Source organism: Pan troglodytes, chromosome 7 (assembly GCF_028858775.2).
Source record: "Pan troglodytes isolate AG18354 chromosome 7, NHGRI_mPanTro3-v2.0_pri, whole genome shotgun sequence".
Taxonomy (NCBI): Eukaryota; Metazoa; Chordata; class Mammalia; order Primates; family Hominidae; genus Pan; species Pan troglodytes.
Genome location: NC_072405.2, coordinates 123,496,620 through 123,521,635, shown reverse-complemented (window position 1 = coordinate 123,521,635; position 25,016 = coordinate 123,496,620). Strand labels below are relative to the sequence as shown.

Below are 25,016 nucleotides of genomic sequence, written 5' to 3'. Positions count from 1 at the left end.
GAATAGAAGATTAAAAGATGCATTTTATAATTAATCAACATAATGAACTTTGCTTTACCTAAAAATATATAGTCAATGTATTCTTCATATTTTTCCTCAAACTTATTTTAGTAAATAAATTTTGGGGGCAAAAATAGTGTATCTTTATACTTCCTCTTATAGGTTACAAACATTTCAATCATAATCATATATTATGCTTCAAATGGCTTCATTTATCAAGATGGCCACATTTTAATATAAATGCATCTTCTAAATATATATTTCTTCTTTGTAAGACATATATGGTAATAGAAGAATCACAAATATGCTAACAGGGTGTAAAAAGACATGACCTTTAATGCTGGCTTTATCACTCAGATACTGTAAATTCTTCAAAATGTGAAGTGGAAAATATAATAATGATTCTACAAGGTTATTTTGAAGATAAGGAAGGGGAGCCAATGATACAACATCCACAGAGCAATACTTGGCATGTAAGCAGCATTTCATATATGTTAGCTAGTATCTTTTCTTTTCTACCATATATTTTAAATATAATGAATATGCCCATGTATACTATAATGTTTGGAGGTGTCTTTCAATCTCCATTTTGTCAAAAGGAACAATATTCTAATATTTATTTTGTATTTTTTAGAAGGTTGTTGAAATAAGCAAATATGTTTGCACTGAAGAATTTAAGAAATGGCACCCTTAACTGGGGCTTCCCAGAAATCACAGTGTTGCCAATGAGGTAAATAATTTTCAGCTTGAACCAAGGGAAGAAGTGACACTTATCACACATGCACACACACACGCAAAGCTCTTCCAGTTGCAAAATTAAAACCCTCACAGAGGCTAAGGGAGGTAGTTCACTGAAGAGTTGCAGCTCTGAGATAAAGGTCAATGCTAGAGACAGACCAATTCATTTAAAAAGAGGTCACAATGGAAGAATGACAAGGCTTACACAGAAGTTAATTGAAAAATACATGCTAATTAGAGTCCCTTAAGTAATTGTGTAAACAAAAATTCATAAGAACTTTATTGATAATTATGAAGTCCCTGAAGCAAACAAACATTTTGTGCAGACATTATGGCCATAAGAGATGATACCTGGAACCAAAAGTAACAGTTATAAACTATAACAGATTATTATTTTGGTAAGTTTAATTAAATATCATGTTTCATTCCATATTGACAAATAAATAGACACTATGGACCAATCTGTATATACTTCATACTTTTATCAAGAACTTGGCCCATCTGTATGTACTTCACTTATTGTCAAGAACTGTAAAGATTCAGAGATTTCCATTCCACTGTAAAGACACATGCACATGTATGTTTCTTGAAGTACTATTTACAATAGCAAAGACTTGGAACCAACCCAAATGCCCATCAATAATAGACTGGATAAAGAAAATGTGGCACATATACACCATGGAATACTATGCAACCATAAAAAAGAATGAATTCAGGTCCTTTGCAGGGACATGGATGAAGCTGGAAGCCATCATTCTCAGCAAACTAACACAGGAACAGAAAACCAAACACCGCATGTTCTCACTCATAAATGGGAGTTGAAAATGAGAACACATGGACACAGGGAAGGGAACATCACACACTGGGGCCTGTGGAGGGGTAGGGGGCAAGGGAAGGGAGAGCATTAGGACAAATATCTAATGCGTGTGGGGCTTAAAATCTAGATGGCGAATTGATAGGGGCAGCAAACTACCATGGCACATGGATACCTATGTAACAAACCTGCACATTCTGCACATGTATCCCAGAACTTAAAGTAAAAGAAAAAAAAGGATTCGGAGATTTTATCATTCTTGAGAGTTAACAAGTTAACATGTCACAGAATGCACAAAACTGAGACAAGGACAAAGGACTTTTTAATATACAGCCATAGAAATAGCCAGAGTTTCAAACTTGTTTGGGTTCCCAGAGCCTCAATTTCCACAAAGCAATCAGTAGAGAGCTGATGATACCCCCACACATAGTGACTTTTTATAGGAGAGGAACTCCAAGAACTGGAATTTGTTATATTTATGAAGGTTTGAACATGAATAACTGAACAAAACGTGTTGCCATTTATTGAGAAAGACATGGTGATGAGACAACTTGGATTCAGGAATGGCATAGGATTAGAAAACAAGGTAGATAGTTATAGTAAGTTGACTGCAAAACAGGCCACCATTTCTTCATTCAATCCTGCCTGTATTGGTCCATTCTCATACTGTTACAAGGACATACCTGAGACTGGGTAACTTATAAAGGAAAGAGGTTTAGTTGACTCACAGTTCCACAGGGCTAGGGAGGGCTCTGGAAACTTACAATTATGGTGGAAGGGGAAGGAAACATATCCTTCTTCACAATGCAGCAGAAGAAAGAATGAGGGCTGAGTAAAGGAGGAAATCCCTTATAAAAACATTAGATCTGGTGAGAACTTACTATCATGAGATTAGCATGGGAGAAACCACCCCCATGATTCAATCACCTCCCACTGGGCCCCTACCACCACACGTGGGGAATATGGGAACTACAATTGAAGATAAGATTTGGGTGGGGACACAGCCAAACCATATCACTGCTCTTATACAACCCTTGAGTATAATTACTGCCACTTAGTAATTCTCACATTATTCTTCCTCTTTTCAGACTTCAAAATATTCTACATTTTTAACACTCCTTAAAGCATTTTCATAGCTTTCCCTCCCAGGATGCCCCATTTTTTATTTATTTTCTCCTTATATATCTTTATTCTTTAAATTCCTTGTATAAGTCCTCCTGCTTTTTATTTCTAGATATTAGAATGGCATAGTGCTCAGTTTTGGGGCTGTCATCTCTACCTACACTCATGTTCTACATGGGGCAATCTACACCAGTCTCTAAAATAATTATAGAAACTCTGAGGATATATTTCATTTAGCTATCTCCATGAACATAGAAAACCTCAGAGTCATTCAAAATAAGTTCTTATTGTTGAAGCTTCTGAGGGGATTGGCTGTTATTCTGGTGATCTTGTATGGACTCACTCATGTTTCTGCCTGAGGCTAATCCACTTGGCCTCTTATAGGACAATATCTCATCTACTAGCACAATTATTTTAAGCATGTTCTCAAGCCTATAGCAGAAGTGCAAACATGGGAAAATGAAAATGTACCCTTTATCAAGTTCTGATTGATTCAGTCTACTAACTTCTCATTGGCTCAAGCAAGTCACAAACAAGAGAAGGATGAGACCACAAGGGCATGACAAGGCTATATGGCCAAAGGCACATATAAGGACAGGATGGAATGAAGAAATGGTGGCATTTTTTTGCAATCAACTTGCTGTAACTACCTACCTTGTTTTTCAATTAGATATCTTTCCTGAATTCCAAATTGTCTCATCTCCATGTCTTTCTCAATAAATGGCAGCACCATGTGTTTAATTGTTCACATCCAAAAACATTGGGATCTTCTTTCATTCTAACAGCTTATATCCAATTCATCAGAAAATATTAAATCAAAATATATTTTTAATCTTACCACTTCTTATGGTCTTTACCACTAACACTCTACTCCCAGCTACTATCATCTCATCCCTGGACCAAACTAGACTACTACACTAGACTCCTAACAAGTTCCCTAGCTTTCTCTCTTGCCTTTTTACTGCTAAATTTTCTCTAATAGTCATCTCTTAACGCTTCCGTACTCAAAACCGTTATATGCCTCTGCTCCGTTAAGCCTTTGAGACATATGCTTATTTAAATATTTACTCTTCCATCTCCAGGATGGGACACTTTTTCTTCCCAGTCCAAAACATAATATAGCAATACTATATGTGTACCAAGCAGCAGAGAAGATGAAGGGAAGAAAGATGGGACAAATATTTTCCTAAGGAAGATTCCTAGAAGCTGTGTTATGACACTTCTACTTATATCCAATTGGCCAGATTATAGCCACATGAAACTTGGTTACATTGGTTGCTGGCGAATGTAGTCTTTGAGTATTAATATGTCCCGCCAAACAATCTATTGCTATGATTGAAAGGGATAGAGACCAATAGGAGACAACTGGCAGTCTCTGCCACAGTGTCAGAATAACAAACAGCAAATATTCTCGTGTACTATCTTTTTATAAAGATGAAAATACTCTCGTTCTACTAGTAAAAATGGCATGGAATACAGTCCTGTCTATCTATTAATGTATTCCAAAACATATAATAAGCACCAATCCTGTTTTGGCCATTATGTTTTGTGTCAGAAAATCTTTAATAGTTATTTTGGTAGAGAAACAAATAAAAACAACTAATATTCTAACAGCTTTCGTGAGGAATTCATATCATTTTTTATTTTGTCATAAACAATTCTGCAGATAGTGACTTACAGATAATAGTGTACTACAGCCAACTCAGATGTGGTCAAAAGAACAAATTGTGCAGTTGACCTTTTTTTCCAGCTGCATTCAGAGTTTTCGTCTTAGTACCTTGAAATCAAGTATGGTGGCAGTGTTACTTTACATAAATCAGCAAATTAAAAAAAATTTTTTCTTAGTGTGTTTTTTTTCAAATTCCAGTATGTTTATAAAGACTCATGTTTCACTAAACAGTGTATTTGTTGAAGTTGATGTGAGCAACTTTATGTTTCTACACTTGATACAGTGTGAGATGCTTTAATTTGCCACAGTAGAATGGCTGGATATTTAGCTGACTCATTGCAGAAAGTTATTATCTAATTTCCTGATGTTGAGTATGAAAAGAGTTAGACATTGTACATACATCAATGTTTTGCAAATATTTCAAATTTCTCCTTTGAGAAAGTATGTTTACTCCTTTCTCCTTTCCTATAAAGGATATTACAAAGGATACTAATGAACACCAGATGAATAGATAGATTAGACAAGGGATGAGGGAAAGGGTACAGAGCTTCCAGAGCATCTCTGGGTTTGCCACTCTTGAGGAAACTTCATGTGTTCAGGTATGCAGAAGCTCCGGCAGTTTTGTTATTTTTATTTATTTATTTATTTTTGAGACAGTGTCTTGCCCTGTTGCCCAGGCTGGAGTGCAGTGGTGCCATCTTGGCTCACTGCAAACTCCGCCTCCTGGGTTCACGCCATTCTCCTGCCTCAGCCTTCCATGTAGCTGGGACTACAGGCGCCTGCCACCATGCCTGGCTAATTTTTTTGAATTTTTTTAGTAGGGAGGTGGTTTCACCATGTTAGCCAGGAAGGTCTCGATCTCCTGACCACGTGATCCGCCCGCCTCGGCCTCCCAAAGTGCTGGGATTACAGGCATGAGCCACTGCGCCCGGCCCGTTTTGTTTTTATTTATTCTTTTCCAGAGAGCCAGTTGTTAAACACTTAACCAGCCCATGGTAGTAGATAGAGGCTGATTGAAACTAAGGTCTCATTCTGTACACCCTGCACTCCTTCCTCTATTAACATTCATGTAAATCAGGGCTTTCCAGACTTCAGTGTTTATAAGAACTATCTGGTAATCTGGCTAAACTGCTGATTCTTATTTTATACATCTGGAGTGGGGCTCAGGAGCCTGCATTTCTACAGAATCTAATATGATACCAATCTTTCCATCCTACACACTACAAACCACTTAATGCAAAATCTTGTATATTTTGCTTAAAACTTGCAGTGTCTGTTTGGTCATCATGTTATTCCAAAATATCATCACTAAGACATATTTTGGTGGCTTCAGTAAAAGTTGTAATTGTTGCAGCCAAACTATCCTACTCCTCCTTAAGTAGGATGGATTAATTTGATGCCAGTTATTTTTTACAGTTAGAAATATAAATCTGCTCTAAATGAGGTTTCTGCACTCCACTCATCAGCTTCACTTTTTGTTGTTAGGAAATACATTCTTGACAATTGTAAAGTTATGCAATATTTCCAATTGTTTACTTCTGAAGAAACTCAGTTATAACTTTTCCTAGTGAGCACATTGTAAAATGACTGAGTCTACTATGCCAGCTTCAATTGTAGTGATTCCTTTAGTTAATTTGGCAGTGGCCATTAGGTCTTAATCTGGGGAATAAGGAATGGTGTCGGTGCTGAGCATGAATTTCTTTATACTTAAATTATTACAATTCCAAATCTTTTAATATGAATTTTTAAAATGTATCTTAAGTGTTTTATATATTTTAAAGAAAACAAACAGCTTAGATTTGAACTATATTATCTAATGACTTCTTAATGGGCATGGGCTTGTTTTATAAATATGATATTTAACAACACAACCAGAGATTAATTTCATAATCTTAAGATTAAATTTTTACATTTGCTTTTTTTTTTCTTTCTGCTGTTGCTTCTCATGAAATCTCTTTGTCCCTGGATTCACTACCAGCATGTAGGATCCTCATGTAGCACATTTCTCTTCATTTGAGTAAATGCATCTTCTGATATATGTACTTACTATAGAAAATTGTAAGTATTTTCATTCATGTTAGACAAAGAATTGGAGGCTTAAATAATGACACAGTCTGTGTATAATTACTTTATTTCTCCTTTAATTTATTATTGACACTGTAAAATAATAGCAAAAGTATAAAATCAAGGGATGTAAAACGGCTCACTGTTAATTTATAAACTAATTACTATGTATTATTATAGTTAAATATTATAGGAAATACACTTAGAGACAAACAGTAGATATGAACACTTTTTAAAAATTATAATATCAGTATATTTTCAGATTCAAAATCTAAGTAGTTTCAATATTTTATGGATGTGTAATATATTCTGTTTTTTATTTGTTGGCACCCTTTATTAGCAGGACTGAACATTGTACTTCTAATATTATTCATCACCATAAAGTAACAATTCAAGGCTAATACACAGTGAGGATAATTGTTTTAGTTGGTGATCAGGGTAGTACAACTCAGAGTTGCAACATTTCAGCTTATGATAAATCAAATATACTCAAATATAAAACTGAAAAAAGCATTGTTTTGTCATTATTTTTCTATAAAATTTTGTATTTTTAACTCCTCATAGTTGTCATGATGTGCTTATAGAAAGATCATCAGATATGCTCCTTTCAATTTTCAGTACAGCAAAAGTTTTCATTTTATAATTTTAATACAAAACTAAACAAACAACTTAAAAACAAGCAAAGAATCGGAGATCCAAAAATGAGGGCAGTCTTTATTATATGTAAGTAACAGAGCTGACATCCAAAACCTAGTCTCAATGTCTAGCTTTACTTTTTCAATATGTATTGAAGAACTTAAACATCCAATTTTACATTTAGATAGTCTAAGGTAATATTATTGTTTATTATTTGGAGCACTAAAAACTATATCATGTCTCTTGTCCAATAAATCTTCTTGGTACTTCCATTTAAATGCGTGAACGTATGTGAATTGAGAAATAAGAAATGCTTGTCCTTGCCTTTTCAGCATTGTCCTCCATTCTTTTACTTGCTTTCTAGAATCTAACCTTCTTTAAGTACTCATTATTTTCCAAATGTATTAGTATAATACTTTCACCCAATTGTTATAATAAATTTTTGTTGAATATCTACTTAGATAAATAACTGAATGAATGCCAAGTGTGATTCATGATGACCTTAATATAGTGTGTTTCTAGAAAATAAATATAATCTAAATTGTTGGAATTAAAAAAATAATTAAAAGTTTCAGATAAAACAGAATTTCCAGAATTTCCAACAATTTTTATTTTTATATACTTCATTTAAAAAGAAATTAGAAAGTTGTCTCCATTTTAGGCATATACAACTTCATTTATGTCTCTCCTTCTTTGACAGACGATGGACTCCATTACTTAATATTGTAAGACCTAAATCCACACTTAAAACTCATAGTAGAATTTAATAGCGTTAGACTAGCTTAAGGAGGTGATGGCTGATTTACATACATTCCAAAGATTTGTTGGACCATGTGTGCCTTACATAATGGGCAAAGAAGCTGGCCTCCCTACCCTAATCTTTTATTATGCAGATGGGTTCTATACCTGGCCAGTACCATGCTGTCTGTTCCTTACTGTGTATGTGGTTGGCAAAGGAAAGGAAGATGGAGCCTCCATGCTGAACACGCCTGGACCCTGGTTAGCCTTTTCCTGTTGGCATAGCTGCTGACATTCAATCATGCACGCTTCCAGCTTATCTGTATCTGTAGCTCAATTTTTTAGGCTACTTTCTGTTAGCAAAGAAATGATTTCACAGCTGATTTTCATTAGAAGGGAAACCTTACCAAGGAGTCTCTTATCCTCACTAACTGCCTAAATCATTTCTTTTTTGCTTCTGTATCACAGACACGTTGAAAATGTACAGCATGACATTGAGAAAGTTATAGACACTCAGATCAGATGGAGGATACTAAAAATATTTTTGTGTTCTAAATAGTGATGTCAATTTGGATGTTTGCAGGTCTAGATTGGTAAATAACATGGAAAGACATAGTATCTAATTGTAGAGGAACAGATCATGTCAGGCACAGGGAAAAATTGAAGTGGAATGTTATATCTGGAAGAAAAATCTTGTAACTACATGTTAGGATAAGATATAGTACTGGCACATAAACTGTCACAGCGAGGACATAAGTTTCATTTCTTTTTTTTTTTTTTTTTTTTTTTTTTCAGACGGAGTCTCGCTCTGTCACTAGACTGCAGTGCAGTGGCACGATCTCGGGTCACTGCAACATCCAACTCCCTAGTTCAAGCGATTCTCCTGCCTCAGCCTCCCGAGTAGCTGGGCTTACAGCACACATCACCATGCCCAGCTAATTTTTGTGTTTTTAGTATAGACGGGGTTTCACCATGTTGGCCAGGAAGGTCTTGATCTCTTGACCTCGTTATCTGCCCGCCTTGGCCTACCAAAGTGCTGGGATTACAAGCGTGAGCCACCACGCCCAGCCAAGTTTTGGTTCCTTGTAGGAGTTGAATGCAGTGGAGGGATGCTATAGCAGAAAGAAAAATTGGCAGAATTCAGAAAGAAAAAAAAAACAGTTTTAAATTTAAAAAGTCAGTTTGTAATGAGAACATTTGGACACAGGAAGGGGAACATCACACACCGGGGCCTGTCGTGGGGTGGGGAGAGGAGGGAGGGATAGCATTAGGAGATACACCTAATGTAAATGACGAGTTAATGGGTGCAGCACACCAACATGGCACATGTATGCATATGTAACAAACCTGCACATTGTGCACATGTATCCTAGAACTTAAAGATTAAAAAAAAAAAAGTCAGTTTTTTTTGTCAGCTAACTTGTCCTGATGTCCCCAGCCAATCCCTGTGGATAGGGAAACTGAACTATCTTGGGTACTGTCCAGGATCAATCTCAGTCCTGGTTTGGGAAATGTGGGATTGCATGGATTTAGCTCTTATCTGGATTCTGTGCTTTTCTTTTAGTTTTAAATTTATATTATTGATCTGTGCTCTGGTTCTGAGAACTGAGTTTCTGTTCTACTGAGTGGAGAAATTCTGTCCTGTACCTAGTCTTATCTCCTTAAGCCCAACACTCATGTTCTTACGCCCTCATTCTTAAATAATGCCTTTTCTAGTGTCTGTTTACCTCTCAGCATTGATTCTTTGCAATGTGGGGCTTCCATAATATCTTGATGTGATCTAGAGATCTAGTGTCAAATGCAGATATTGGGCTTTCTTAATTTGGTCCACCCACTACTTATGAAATTCATGTATCCATCTGCAGAATATCTCCATGTGGTATTTATAGTTTTAAACAGCTTAATATTTTAACAAAAGATGGAGTTTTAAATGTAATAATTTTCTTTCAAAATCTTTTCCCAAGATTTTTCGTTTGATATAAAAAAATTGATTTGTCATAATAGAGAAGGCCATAGAGAGAAGGCAAAAAAACTTGGAAAAATGAAAAAGGTTGTTTTTCTCACTTTGCTCTATGGAGTCTGAGTTAGTTGCAGAGTATCCTATCCGTATCAGAAAGAAAGATATCTGAAAGTTTTCTAAATGGAGAAGATTGAAGAAAACGGTAAAAAAAAATACACAAAATTTGAAAGAATTAAAGAAGACTATGTTGACATTTGTATAGCATTTTTTGCCCCATTGAATTACAACTTCACATGCACTTTAAAAAAAACTGGACAATTTTTAAGCCTCTGTGGATCATCATTTGTTATAGATGATAGATAGTATCATCTCTTAGGAATGACAATAGCTGTGAAAACCAATGTTCCAGACATTGGTTTATAGTTTATGAGTATTTATTCCATCAGGGAGAAATTGGAGATTATTGATTTTGACATGTAGAGAGAGAGAAGGGAAGATCACTAACAGATAAAAGATTCATAAATAGTAGAAGACTTGCTGAGAAATCAGGAGTATTCTCTAGAAAGATGAACAGATTTTTTAAGGAAATTTTTCTCTCAAGTATAATAGCAGCAGTATGAAAAATATAAAAAGTAAATTACACTTATGGTATCTGTGAAAATTTTAACTGTAACATTTGAGCATAATAGGTGCTGGTTAGACATCAAATTTTATCTGAAGAAGTATTTGCTGACTGTACCCAAATTAATTTATGTATACACTTTTAAAATTCATGGGATTTCTAAGAAAGTATATAATTTACCTTTTAATTTTTGTATAAAAACATAAAAACTCTGTCAAGTGAATCAGAAAAGTGTTAGATCATGGAGAATTGAGGTCACTAAAGCTAAGGTTATTTTCACCTTTTAATTTTCCTGGAAGGTCTCTGGCTCAAGGGTCAAAAACTTACATGTAACATTAGTGTGTTTAAATTAATGCTCCCAATATATCCTAGCAATTTCTATAAGGGGAGTATTTTTGGTTACCAGATTAAAGTTATTTAAACTAGTATTTAGATAATGGATTTTTTAACTTACAGCTAAACAATAGAAATCCCAAAGTAAATCAACATTTAAGGATTTTTTTTTTTTACTTTTAGTGATTACAAGTAAGAAATTTTTTATGTCTTAATAAGGAAGGTGATATTAACTTTAATAGTATATCCCCCATGCTTTCTTTAAAAAAGAATAAATTAAAATTAAGGAGAAAAATCTCTGCGTCTCATCATTTTCCTTGGACTTCAGAATTTTAGTTGTGCGATCAGTATGAGATTTAAGTCACAGTCTGTTACAGAGGCCTAGAGCATTAATTTCATTTGAATCCACTCTTAAATTTACTTTCATGTATGAAATTCTTTGTGCTTCCTACTGTTTCTCTCTGTTTCTCCATTATCATGAATGGGACATTGATAATCAATGAACTAGTGACTCCAGTTATTAAAAAATGATGAATTATCCAAATATGGGTTTATAAATATGCTTAGCTTCATAAAATGGGAGGCATGTCTAATTCATTATTGATTACTATTCATATTTTGCACATAGTAGATACTGAATAACTTGTAAAGAATAAAGTATGTAAAAGCTCTGTATTTACTCTTCATGTACTCATTTTTAAACTTTTTTTTCCTTTTTAGCTTAATTTCTACCTAGTAACCCTTCTGCAAAGCAATTTTCACATCCACTTAAGCTTCTGTAATTTACACTTTATTTATTTTTTGAATGCCCAATTCTATTCATAAATATGGCTGTCTTCCGCGCTGGCTAGAAACCAGTCTTTTAATTTCTGCTGTGATGCTGTGAGCAACAGTCACTCTTCTATTGGTTTTTAACCCCAGTAAACAAGCCCATTAAATTCTGTAATATTTGAGAGATCTATTTTAACACTATTATGTTCCTCATCTACTGAATCCAATCAATTATGTCTACCTACTAACAAGCTTTTGAATGTATACTCTACATTTTGACCATATTTAATCCATCAGACACAAGATTGTCTGTTTGGCCCCATCTCCTTCCATCCTGTTCCATACACACAATCTCTTTTCTTTTAAATCCAAACTCCGCTCTGCATCTAATGGAATCTTTTGAAAATGCAAATCTGTTTCTACAATCAATATTGAAGCATCAATATATTTCCTATTATTTCACGAATAAAACAAAAAATGTTTAAGATGGCCTAGAACCACCCACAAGGTCTGCTTAGTGTGAAATTATTATTTTTCCTCCATCTCTCTTTCTTGAGAGAGCTACACTCCCTTCTACATCTGGATGTGTCATTCTCACAAACCCATCTTCAAGAATATAGCCTTCTTTGTTTTTAATGGACTAAATTCTAATAATATGAACTCCTTTATTTGATGAATAGGCAGAAACTAAGTTTGGGAATTCCTCTTCCACCTCCATCACCTGTTGTGGGAAGGCAGGTGGGGATGTCAAATAAATGTGTAAAAAAAGATTAGATGTAATTATATCCTATAATTACAATTCTCTTAGATCCCCTGACGCAAATCCTGAAAACTGTTGTTCGTGTCTGTTTTGTTTTCTTCTTTACCCCTGGTAACTTAAAGAGGACATAGAAAAGAACCTGTGATTTGTTGTATTTATTTGTTTATTTATTGAATAAGCAACTTTCTATGTTTATCAACTAACTTCCCTTATATCTTTAAGCTAAATACACACTTCTACAATTAGTCTGTTTCTGTATATTTACATAGATTTATAGAACTGTTCCCCAGTTGGTCATCAGTCCATCTTTCTTATAAACAAGTCTTTAAATTGTTTTTTTTTTTTTCTTGAATACTATTGCCATAGATTACTTCTTCTTTTTCAGGAAACAAGATTCACAAAGACTTATGGCAAGAGTAGCCACATTAAATATTTAAGGGTACAGGAAAATAATGTAACAATGTAACACAGTTTTGGGAGCTCAGAGAATTCACTCAGGACATAAGGCAGTCGAATTTCTTTTTATGCTCTGTCCAACAAAAATATTATATGCCATATTCAAAACACGTACAACCAGATTTACACCACTGAAAATCATGGGTAAGTACTAGTATATATTTATTTACCTTATTTAAATTTGATTTAAAAATAGAAAAATTCACAATAAAAAATTGATTCCTTATAATATGTACAACTGTTGTAACAAATACCTCAAACTCAAGGGGAGGCAAGTAACTACTATCTAAAACTTGTTTCTGGGACCATCTTTCACAATACTACATAAAACATTTCTGGAAGAACGTGGGTCTCAAATGTTTCCATGCTGAATATCCACTGTTCTTAAGCTAAGCTGTCCAAGATTTTACTGTTTTCATAGGTTATAACTGTATTAGTCTGCTCTCACACTGCTAATAAAGACACACTCAAGGCTGGGTAATTTATAAAGGAAAGAGAAAATTGACTCACAGTTCCATATGGCTGGGGAGGCCTCACAGTCATGGCTGAAGGTGAATGAGGAGTAAAGTCATGTCTTACATGGCGGCAGGCAAGAGAGGTTGTGCAGGGGAATTCCCCATATTAAGACCATTAGATCTTGTGAGACTTATTCACTACCTTGAGAACAGTATGAAGGAAACCACCCCCATGACTCATTTATGTCTATCTGGTCCTACCCTTGACACGTGGGGATTATTACAATTCAAAGTGAGATCTGAGTGGGGACACAGCCAAACCATACCAATGACTTAATATATCATATGAATAACATTTTTTTCTAAATAAGATTGTCAGGAAAGCTGACAGTTTCAGCAATCGCCATTACATTAAAAAAAATTAAGCTGTTTTTAGAAAGTTCAAGTTTCTTGAACATCATACCAGATTTAAAATACTTATGCTTAACAATTTATTTCCTCCACATGTATATCATATATGTGGAGGAAATAAATTGAATGTATACTATACGTGTGGTGGAAATAAATTAAATAACTTATTGGAAAAGTCTCACTTAGAATTTGTCATTCTTTGATCTGACCCAGAACTGCTCAGTGGAAAGATCCTATCTCTAGGGCATTTGTCAATAAATAAATAAATACATGGCAATTTATATATAACAATTTATTTCCTCCACATGTGTGTGTATATATATATATGTATATACATATATATAATATGGAAATATATGTGTGTGTGTATATACATGTATATATATACACACACACATATATTTCCATATTATTTCCTCCAAATGTGTATTATGTATAATAGAATCTCTATAATCTCTATAGTGTATATTATATACTAAAATCTCTATTGTATGTGTTATATACAATAGAGTTTTTAAACACTAAAACAAATTAGCCTTAATTTGAATCTAAGTTACTTTTCTCATATTTGAAAAATGGTACACGTAAGATAGGTAAATTATGCTTCATCTCTATTTTTAACTATTGTATTCAACACTCTTACTAACGAGAGCCAGTTCAGAAGAACAATTTATGCTTCATTAAATTATCACCACTAATAAAATACCCCACATTTTCAAAAAGTCAGTTGATGTCAGTGGAATAAATTTGATTCCTGACATTTTGTTCTGTGAATTTCTTGAGAGTCAGATGCAGTGTGGTCCCTTCATGAATGTTTTTCTAAACTTCTTTAAAAGTGTGGTTCTGCCTTATTTGTTGACTTAATCTTCTATTTTCAGATACATGCAAAAGATAATATGACCTAGCTCAAGAAAACTCCAGTCATTTGCAAGTGTAGAAATTTTGTTATATGTTTTATTATATGTCAGTTACATCAGTGATCATTAATATAAGCTACTGTAGCACTCCCCCTTAAATATTGATTTAATTAAGTTATATTAATAACAGAAGGTATATTCATAATATGCATTGCTTAAGAATCTGTTATTGCTAAGCAGTTTAAGAATCTGTCTTTAAACTGGAAGGTAACAATTAATTCTATGTAGTAATTTGAAATTTATGACAACCAAATCAAGACATTATGAATAAATGGTACTTACAGAAATCTACTCCTCATAAAGGCAACATGAACCCTGGCAAAAATTGTCAAAATTCATTTTTTCAGATCTCTGAAAATTAATGACTTTCAACAATCTGGTGTGTTTATTCACAAAAAGTGATTAAATCTCAGTGGTTGATAATTTAAGAACACTAAACATTGTGATGAATTAACTTGCCCTACTTTCTGGACCTATAGTACCCTTGAAAACTATTAGGTGCACAACCACAGTAGCTGTAAAACACTGCAAGGGGAAGACAAGCTTTGAAGCTCATCAAAAAGGCCCATCCTCAGAGAATTGTCACTATTTTATCTGTCTGACAACTTCTTGGAAAAGTCTCATATACCAAGTTTGTCATTCTTTGACCTGACCCAGAACTGCTCAGTGGGAAGATCCTTATCTCCAGGGCATTTGTCAATAAATAAATAAGTGGTAGTTGTTTAACATAGTGGCTGCCTGAGGCATTGATACTGGTTGGAACAAACAAGAGACTAGTCAAAAGACAGCTCCTGTGGAGAATGAGATAGACATAGGAAACTTTGAAAGCCTTTGACATAATCCTACAGACATAAGAAAGTGCACACATGTGGAAAGTGTGTACATGCCCAGAGAATACCTTAGAAAACTCCAAACCCTTACTACTTCTGGTCCTCCACCAGCAGGAAGTGAAGCTAAGGCAGAGTTTGACATTGCTGGAGCATTGCATGTGTATCCCAGCACACAAACAAACCTCTCCAGCAAAGTATCTAAGATTTACTGGTTCGAGGAATTTAAATAAATCTCCATTCAATCTTAGTCAAGCACTGAGATAATGAAGCAGACTTAATTGACCACATGCATCAGGGAAGAGTGACTTTTAGAATTAAACTGAACAAATAAATAGCAAACATCACAAGAACAGTGGTGACAAGAAGCTCTTGGGGGAAGGGACACTAATTCTCAGACAAAACATGCTACATTTGTAAAGTAATTTTATCCAGTTCTCAACTGCAAGTTATAATGGAAATAAACAGGAAACTATGGCCCATAATAGGAAAAAAGTAGTTAATAGAAATTATATCCAAATTACAGATATTGGACTTACTAGACAAAGACTTTAAATAAGTTATAAATATGCTCAAAGAACTAAAGGAAATTATATCTAAAGAATTAAGTGGAAGAACGAGAATGATTGCACACTGAATATTAGATAACAATAAAAAGATATACATTTAAAAAAGAACCACATAGAAATTCTAGAGTTGAAAAGTATAACAACTAAAATAAAAAATTTGCTAGATGAGATTAACAGAAGGTTTGAGTTGGCAGTAAAAAGTATCAGTAAACATACAAATGGGTCAATTGAGATTATTCATTGTGAAACTTGAAAGACAAAAGATTGAATAGAACCTCAGAGACTTGTGGTACACAATAAAGTGTATTAACATGGACCATAATGGGACTCTATGATGAAGAAGAGGAGAGAGAAAAGATAAAAAAATATAGAAATAATAAGAAAAAATAACTTTCTGAATTCTATTAAGAATCTTAATCTACAAATTCAAGTAAGATAAACTCAAGGAGACAAGCAGATAAATTACAAATTATCAAAAGTCTAAAAGAGAGAAACTTGAAAGCAGTAAAAGAAAAACAACTAATCACACATAAGGGATCTTCAATAAGATAAAGAGAGGTTTCTTATGGAGGTTAAAAGTGGTGATATGCCATTTCCAAAGGGTTGAAAGACTGTCAACCAAGAATTCTATAGTAGCAAACAATATTTTAAAAATAAAGAATAAATTAATACATTTCCAGGTATGCCAAAACTGAGAGAATTTATCACCAGCAGATCTTTCTCACAGAAATATCTAGGAAAATCCTTCAGATTGAAAGGAAATGACATTAGACAGTAACTCAAGTCCAAACAAAGAAATAGAGAACAGTAAATGTAACTACATCAGGAAATGTAAAATACAGTATAAATAAATGTAATTTAACTTGTAAAATATTCTCTCTGATTTTAAAAACAACTGCATAAAGCATTAATTAAGAAACTCTGTTAATGGGCATATAATGTATGAAGAGTTAATTTATATTACAATAACAGCAGAAAGGGGGTTGGAGAAGATGGCATATATTAAAGTTTTTTATATATTACTGAAAATAAATTGGTATTAATTCAAGATAAATTATTTTAAATGCATGTGTTAGTTTTAATCTACAGGATAAGCTCTAAGAAAATAACTCAAAATATAAAGTAAAATAAAAAAGAAATTAAAATGATATAATAGGACATATATATTTAATACAATACAAAACAGTAGTGGAATACTAGGGGAACAAAATGATTTAAAACATATAAAGATATATCAAAATGGCATACACATGCTAACTAATAGGTACTTACATTGAACATAAATTAATTAAACACTCCAACATTTCAATCAAGAGGCAAACATTGGCCGAATGTACATTTAAAATGACCCAACTCTATACCGTCCAAAAGAGACACTTTTATTTCAAATACATAAATAAGCTGAAAAAACTATATATGCCATACCAACAGTAACAAGTGGCTATACTAATATTAGACTTAATAAGCTTTAAGATGATAACTGTTTGAATTGTCAAAGAGGGACATTTTCTAATGATAAAAGATACAGTGATTGTAAACATGCATGTACCTAACAACAAAGACTAAAACCACAAATAGCAAAAATTGACATAAATGAAAGGTAACAGGAACAATATAACAAAATTAGTTGGTGAATTCAACACCTCATATTTAATAATGAATAGAACAACAAGGCAAAATATGAACGAGAAAATAGAAGACTTGAATAAAATAATAAGCAAATTAGACTTCATATATTCACAGAACACTCCACTCAAAAACACAAGAAAAAAACCAGTCCAGATATAAACCCTTATATTTATGGTCAAAACAACTCAATGAAGAAAAATTTATCATTTTCCACATGTTGCTGGTATAACTGAATATTCACATGGCAAAGAATGAAGTTTGATTACTGCTGACACCATAAAAAATTAATGTAGGCCAGGCATGGTGGCTCACACCTGTAATCCCAACACTTTGGGAGTCTGAGGCAGGCGGATCATGAGGTCAGGAGTTTGAGACCAGCCTGACTAACATGGTGAAACCCCGTCTCTACTAAAAATACAAAAATTAGTCAGGCGTGGTGACACATGCCTGTAATCCCAGCTACTCAGGAGGCTGAGGCAGGAAAATCACCTGAACCCAGGTGGCAGAGGTAGCAGTGAGCAAAGATCGCGCCACTGCACTCCAGCCTGGGCAACAGCATGAGACTCCGTCTCAAACAAAACAAAACAAAAAATGTAAACCATATCATAGACTTAAATGTAAGATTAAAATTACAAAACTCATAATGAAATGGTCATAAATATCCTTGACTTTGCATTAGGCGATGATTTATTTGTTGTGATACCAAAAGCACAAGGAATTAGTAAAAGTTGAAATTTGAATTTCATCAGAGTTAAAAACATTTGTGCTACAAAGAATACCAAAAAGAAAGTGAAAATACAATCCATAGAAATGGAGAAAATATTTTCAAATTGTGTATTGGAGAAGATACATAATTTGAAAGATAGATACAAATCTATACTATACAAGACTAGAGATAGATACAAGTCTATACTATAATGAAGAATGCTTACAACCCAAAAATAAAATTACAAATAAATCAGTTTAAATATGGGCAAAGTTTTCAATACCCATTCTACAAAAAAGATATTAAAATAACCAATAAGCACATAAACATGTTCAACATCATTAGTTATGGGGAAAATACAAATCAAAACCACAATGAGACTACTTCACACCCAGTAGTTGGTTAAATCAAGAAGATACACAATAGTAAGTGTTGACAAGGATTGGAGAAATTGGAATCCTTGTGCATTGCTTATGGGTATGTAAGCTGTTGTAGCCACTTTGGAAAACAGTTTGACAGTTGCTCAAAAAGTTAAACACAGAGTTACCATATAATCTAGCAATTCTACTCATAGGTATATATTCAAATAAATTGAAAACAGGGATACAAACAAAAAATTGTACATGATGGCTCCTCATAGCACTATTTAGTAAATAGTCAAAATGTGGAAACAAGATGAATATCAATCAACTGATGACTGGATTAAAAATAAATTGGCATATTTATATAATGCAGTATTATTTAGCAATCAAAAAGAACACCACACTGATACTTGCTACAACATGCACGAACCTTGAAAACCTGAAAACAGAAGACTACAATCTATATTTTAAAATAAAATATACTGATGAAAATAAATAAAATATTTCTGAAATTAGATAGCAGTGACATTTCCCTGAATGTACCAACAGTCACTGAATTGTGTGTTTTAAAAGGGCAAAGTTTAGTACATCTCAATGAAGACATTCTTTTTTAAAGAAAGAATGTGTGGTTAAATAATTTTACACCAAATGCAGTTTTTTTCTTTCAGTTTTAAGTAGAGCTTAATATATATTTCATAAATATTATTTCTTGTATTAATAGAGATGAAGAAATATGCAAATGAAATTAAAAACAAAGAAAATCAAAAGATACAATTTAAAATTGCTTTAATAACTTCAAATTTATGCAGAACTATTGTCAGGTTTTACCAATTTGTCTTTTATTTATTTGTGCTAGAGTATCATAACTTTAAATAGGCTGTGAAAATTCCTGGCAATTTTTAAAAATTTATAGAAAGCCAGAAACCTTTACATTCATTTTTCCTGAAAATTATATTGTAGCTAGTTAGTTAGTAAATATTAATTGAGAATCCTGAGAACTTTACCTATATTTTAGGTATATTCAATGTCTTCCCGATTTTTGAATTTAATAAAGAAAAATATACTTCAAGCACAGTAGGATTTCACACCTTGAAATAAAGAAAACATATACATGTTAACATTTCATGTTTAAAAATTGCATACTTGAAGTGCATTTCTTTGTTACCAAAAATCAATTAATTTCTATTAAAAAATAAAAAGGATCTTTAAGTCCATTCTGTTACCAAAGGATGAGTTTTCACAATAAAGAATTTTTTGTTCATGACAAAGCAGAAGCGGACTGCAGTTTGATGATGATCTAATCACTTGTCTTTACAATGGGGTTAGCAATAATATATGATTTTCAGATTGGTGAACTTTAGTCATTCTGGCCACTGCCCACAACAATTTTAGTCTATTATTGTGAGTAGTTGTGTGTTATCATTTAAGTCACAAACATGGTCCAGAATTGACCTATTAGGTTGCAATAAGTTGAAAACATTAAATGGCTTCTCAGTCTCTAAGTTGATATCTGACAGCATTTAGAATAACCAAAAAAGCTCCTCTTTATTGTATTAATATTTTATTCTGTTCATTAAGGTAAAATGTACATGAGTAGATATATGTTCCTAAGAATCAAGACTAGCTCTAAAATATTGTACTTCTTTAGATCCAAGTACCATATAATTTTTTGTTTTATTGGCATTTGTCATTTAGTTTTCATAATTGTTCCTTATTAAATTTTTTAATAATGTATTTTCATTTTAATTTTATAAGACATTACTTGACCTTGGGAAAAAGTCAAACTATTTTCTGTTTAAAATATAATGCTATTAATATTCTTAGTAAAATATGTATATATATATATATATAACCCGTCTAAAATTGTGTGTGTATATATATATATAGTAATTTTTTATATAAACAGTTTTCTTGCACACCAAATATAGCATTCAGTGCACATCAGGACCTATCATGGACAAAAAGGCAGCTCTTTTCTGGTGTCAGTATGGATGTTTTTCTGAAAAAGTCAGTGATGTGTGTCAGAGGACAAGATAGAATCCTCCCACTCAAATTTTATTTTTCTTTTTGAAGTGACATTTCATTCCTTGGAATTTCTAATACATAATACTTTAGGTGTTACCTCTATTACTGAGAGATTTTAAAGTGTTTTCTTTTCTGAAAAACTATACTTCCGCACTGCCATTTTGCAACTAAGCCTTTTGTACTGAGACATTCTTTTTTTTTTTTCAGCAAAAAATATAGGCATCCAAATACATAGAATTTACAAATAGCATTTGAAGAACTCGTCAGGATGATTATATATTAGATATATGATCTAGTGTTCAATATAATGTTTTTTTCTGAACATTTAAGATTCTACCAATTCATTTTGTGAAAAGATATTTGTGATGAAATAGATCAACGTAGGCATAGCTATTGTTATTTCTCTCTTATCTTTTCAGGGACCCACTGCTAGGTGCCTTAAATATGTATCAGGTATGAATCTCCTTCCATAATCACAGGCGTGAATGGAACATAACATTTTTTCTGCTGTTGTTGCCATTGATACAGCAAAAACTGCATTTATTTTCTCTATTCATATTTTCTCTAGGTTTTGCAGAGGATGAACATAGTCCCCATAATTTTTCTTCTTGTTATTCTTATTTGAGATTAGAAATGTCCCAGCATTTTAGAATATTTCTTACATTATTCTGGTCATCTGCCCTAGAAGCCTGAAAGGCAATACAAAGTACTTGAATAAAGAAAAGAGAAAAGTGGGAATAAGTGGCAAAAAAAGCAAAACAATATCAGCTAATATCTTGATAATATGTTTCTACCATATTTATTATCCAACTTGTTCCCGTAATAATCCCTTATTATATTTCTTATTATCCCCAGTATCCAGTGTAAGACATACAGACTTGAAGAAATTGAAACTGAGTTACTCACTGGAAGCCAGAAAGAAAGAGAGAAACTAATCCCAAATAAATAGTACAAATTTTATCTTACTACAGAGCACCTGCTTTTTGTAATTCACATGTCATTTTTCTTTGGAAGAATAATTTGGAAGTGAAAAGCTATTTCTTTGAAGTGAGGTTATACCTCATCAGATTATCTGTTCATGTTGCAATATATGGACAAATAAATGAGGTTACATTTGATACAGATATTCAAATATAGGAATTTGGTTTAATAATACAACCATATGACATACAATTTTACAGGTAATTAGCAGAAACAAGATAAACATATGGGTTTTCTTTTGTGAAACTATATTAATTACTGATGCAGAAACTTAGAAGTTGTCATAGAAAGTTTACACTATAACCAATCTTAGCCTGGTGAGGTTGTGGATAAAAAGGAATACTTACATACTTTCGGTAGGAGTGTAAATTAGTTAAGCCACTGTGGAAGACAATGGGGCAATTCCTCAGAGCCCTAGAGACAGAAATACTATTTGACCTGGCAATCTCATCACTGGGTATATACCCAAAGGAAAATAAATTGTTCTATTATAAAGATACATGCACATGTATTTTCATTGCAGCACTGTTCCCAACAGCAAAGACATGGAATCAACCTAAATGCTCATCAGCGATGGACTGGACAAAGAAAATGTAGTACATGTACACCATGGAATACTATGAAGCAATAAAACCAAAAGAGAGCATGTCCTTTGAAAGGAGGACATGGATGGAGCTGGAAGCCATTATCTTTAGCAAACTAACACAGGAATAGAAAAACAAATACTGCATGTTCTCACTTATAAGTGAGAGCTAAATGATGAGAACACATGGACACATAGAGGGGAACAACACACACTGGGGCCTATCGGGGGTGGAGGGTGGGAGGAGCTAGAAGATCAGGAAAAATTACTGATGAGTACTAGGCTTGATATATGGGTGATGAAATAGCCTGCATAACAAACCCCCATGACACACATTTACCTATGTAACAAACTTCACCCTGAATTTAAAATAAAAGGTTTTTGAAATCCAGATTTCTACCAACATTTAGGTCATGAGGATATATGTATTTTCTAAGAAAATAGAGGCTTTCTCTCCAATATTGTTTTTTCTTTCTGAGACCTCATGAGAATCATCTCTAATCATTCATATTTCTACGAACAGTCCCTTCACAGCAGTCTAGACTTTTACTACCACGAAACTCCAAACCTCTCCACCCTCCTACTCATTACCCATTTCCAAAGCCATGTTAACACATATTTAGATACTTGTTACAGAAACAGCCCACTTCTTCGTGCCAAAATCTGTAATAGTCTGGGTTCTGTACAGAAACAGAACTGATAAGATAGATGATAGATAGATAGATAGATAGATAGATAGATAGATAGATAGATAAAACTACATACTGCATATATAATTTATTTTTATAATTCTCACCCTGGATTACTGATGTTTCAGATATCTAAATCACAGTGGCATACGTTCATCTGATGCAGTTCTTCATCCTCAGTACCAAATATGCAGAATTAAAAATAGACATGGTGTCTCTATGCAGTAGGCATACATTGTATATTTATACTTTATATATAAATATAACATAAGGAATTGGCTCACATGATTATGGAGGCTAACAAATCCCACAACCTGTTGGTGGCAAGCTGGAGACCCAGGAGACCTGGTGGTGCACTTCCAATATGAGTTTTAAGTCCTGATAACCATGAGAGCTGATGGTTATTCACAGGCAACCAATGTTTCAGTTTGAGTCCAAAGGCAGGAAAAGCGTAGTGTCCCAGCTCAAGGCAGACAGGCAAGAAAAATACCCTGTTACTAGGGGGAGGGTGAGACTTTTGGTATATTTGAGTGTTCAACAGATTGGATGAGGCCTACTCAACATTAGGGAGGGCAACCTGCTTTGTGTGGTCTATCAATTTCAGTGTTACACTCATTCTCAATAACTTCCATAGAAACACAGAATAATGTTTGACCAAGTATCTTGGAATCCCATGGTCCAGTCATGTTGACAAATAAAATTAATCATCACAGTAGGAGCTGATGTGCTATATGTTTACACTTCCCTATCCTATAAGTGCCAGAGGGGATTCTCCTGCTTAGGAAGAATCACATATAGAAAAGTGCTAGTACCTCTTGGGCCCCACAAATCTAAAGAACCTTTTGAATTGCAAGTTTGTGTGGCACAGTTTTGCAAATTGAAGCCTCTAGCAAAAAGACGCAAAATCGAGCTGGAAGTGTCCTTTAGACTTTTGAACCCTACACCTGACTAATATGACTGCTCCCTGTACTCTTCTTGCAAAGCACCTACTTGGTTGCTACTGCGCTTTTGCTGAAGCTGAAGACTTGATCCACAGAGGCTTTGCAACTCTCCTGCCTGATATTGCCTATCAGGATGAGTCAATGGAGACTCAAGAACTAATAAGGTAGGAAGTCCCCATCTATCTAATTTGTCAAATGGAAATGGTATAGTCCAAAATGCAACTGGTCTAACCCCAATATAATTTTGTCTTTACATGAAAAAGTGGATGTTTTCCCCTTGGGGAAAAGTTTCTCAATTACATGAAGCAAAGCCGCTGGCCCCACTGCACCTTTCATTCATAAGGTATCCCTTAAAAAGGTTGACCTAGATTACTGATGGTTCAGCTATCTAACCCACAATGGTGTGTATTTGTTTGATGTAGCTCTTCATTCTTACCACCAAATATGCAGAACTAAAAACAAATGTGGTATCTCTACTGAGTAGGCATAATTCAGAGCCATTCTCATCACTCTAGCCAGTACTCCCCACCCTTTTTTTTTTTTTTTTGAGATGGAGTCTTGTTCTGTTGCCCAGGCTGGAGTGCAATGGTGTGATATCTGCTCACTGCAACCTCCACCTCCTAGGTTCAAGTGATTCTCCTGCCTCGTCCTCCTCAGTAGCTGGGATTACAGGTGCCCACCATCACACCTGGCTAATTTTTGTACTTTTAGTAGAGGCGGGGCTTCACCATATTGGCCAGGCTGGTCTCTAACTCCTGACCTTGTGATCTGCCCACCTCGGCCTCCCAAAGTGCTGGGATTACAGGCATGAGCCATCACTCCCGGCCCAGAACTCCCTTTGATAAACATTGTTATATTTTTACTGAGTATTGGTCTGTTGTTAGTAGCCTAGATGTTTACTCTGACACTTAGAAAACTACAAACTAGCAGATTAAAGACTGAAGCTGTAAACTGTAGAAACAAATGGCTGTTAATTAAACAATCTGAGTAATTCATCTAGAGACCAACTGGAATCAAGCTGCTGATCATGCCTGTACCACCCAAATTACTATCACTGCTAACTAAATCCATTACTGCACTAGACATGGCAATACATTTGCCATTATAAAATGTATGCAAAATAAATGGCTTTGTTTCTGTCACAGAGGCTACCACTTAATGCCAGATATGTGAGTCTGGCCAAAAGTCACTCATTTCTTTCCTAGTGAGGAATACCAATTTCAGAGCATTATACCAAT

General features: G+C 33.9%; 1 protein-coding gene and 1 long non-coding RNA gene across 9 annotated transcripts in view; both read left to right on the top strand.

The window, feature by feature from the left end:
* CSMD3 (CUB and Sushi multiple domains 3) overlaps nt 1–25,016 on the top strand; it is a 1,209,558-nt gene that overhangs the window by 174,792 nt on the left and 1,009,750 nt on the right. The window lies entirely within an intron of this gene.
* Nucleotides 358–21,549, top strand: LOC129135758 (uncharacterized). The gene is made up of 5 exons (XR_008536809.2): nt 358–473; nt 635–730; nt 6,322–6,401; nt 12,613–12,827; nt 21,440–21,549. It is a non-coding gene; the product is annotated as an uncharacterized LOC129135758 (long non-coding RNA).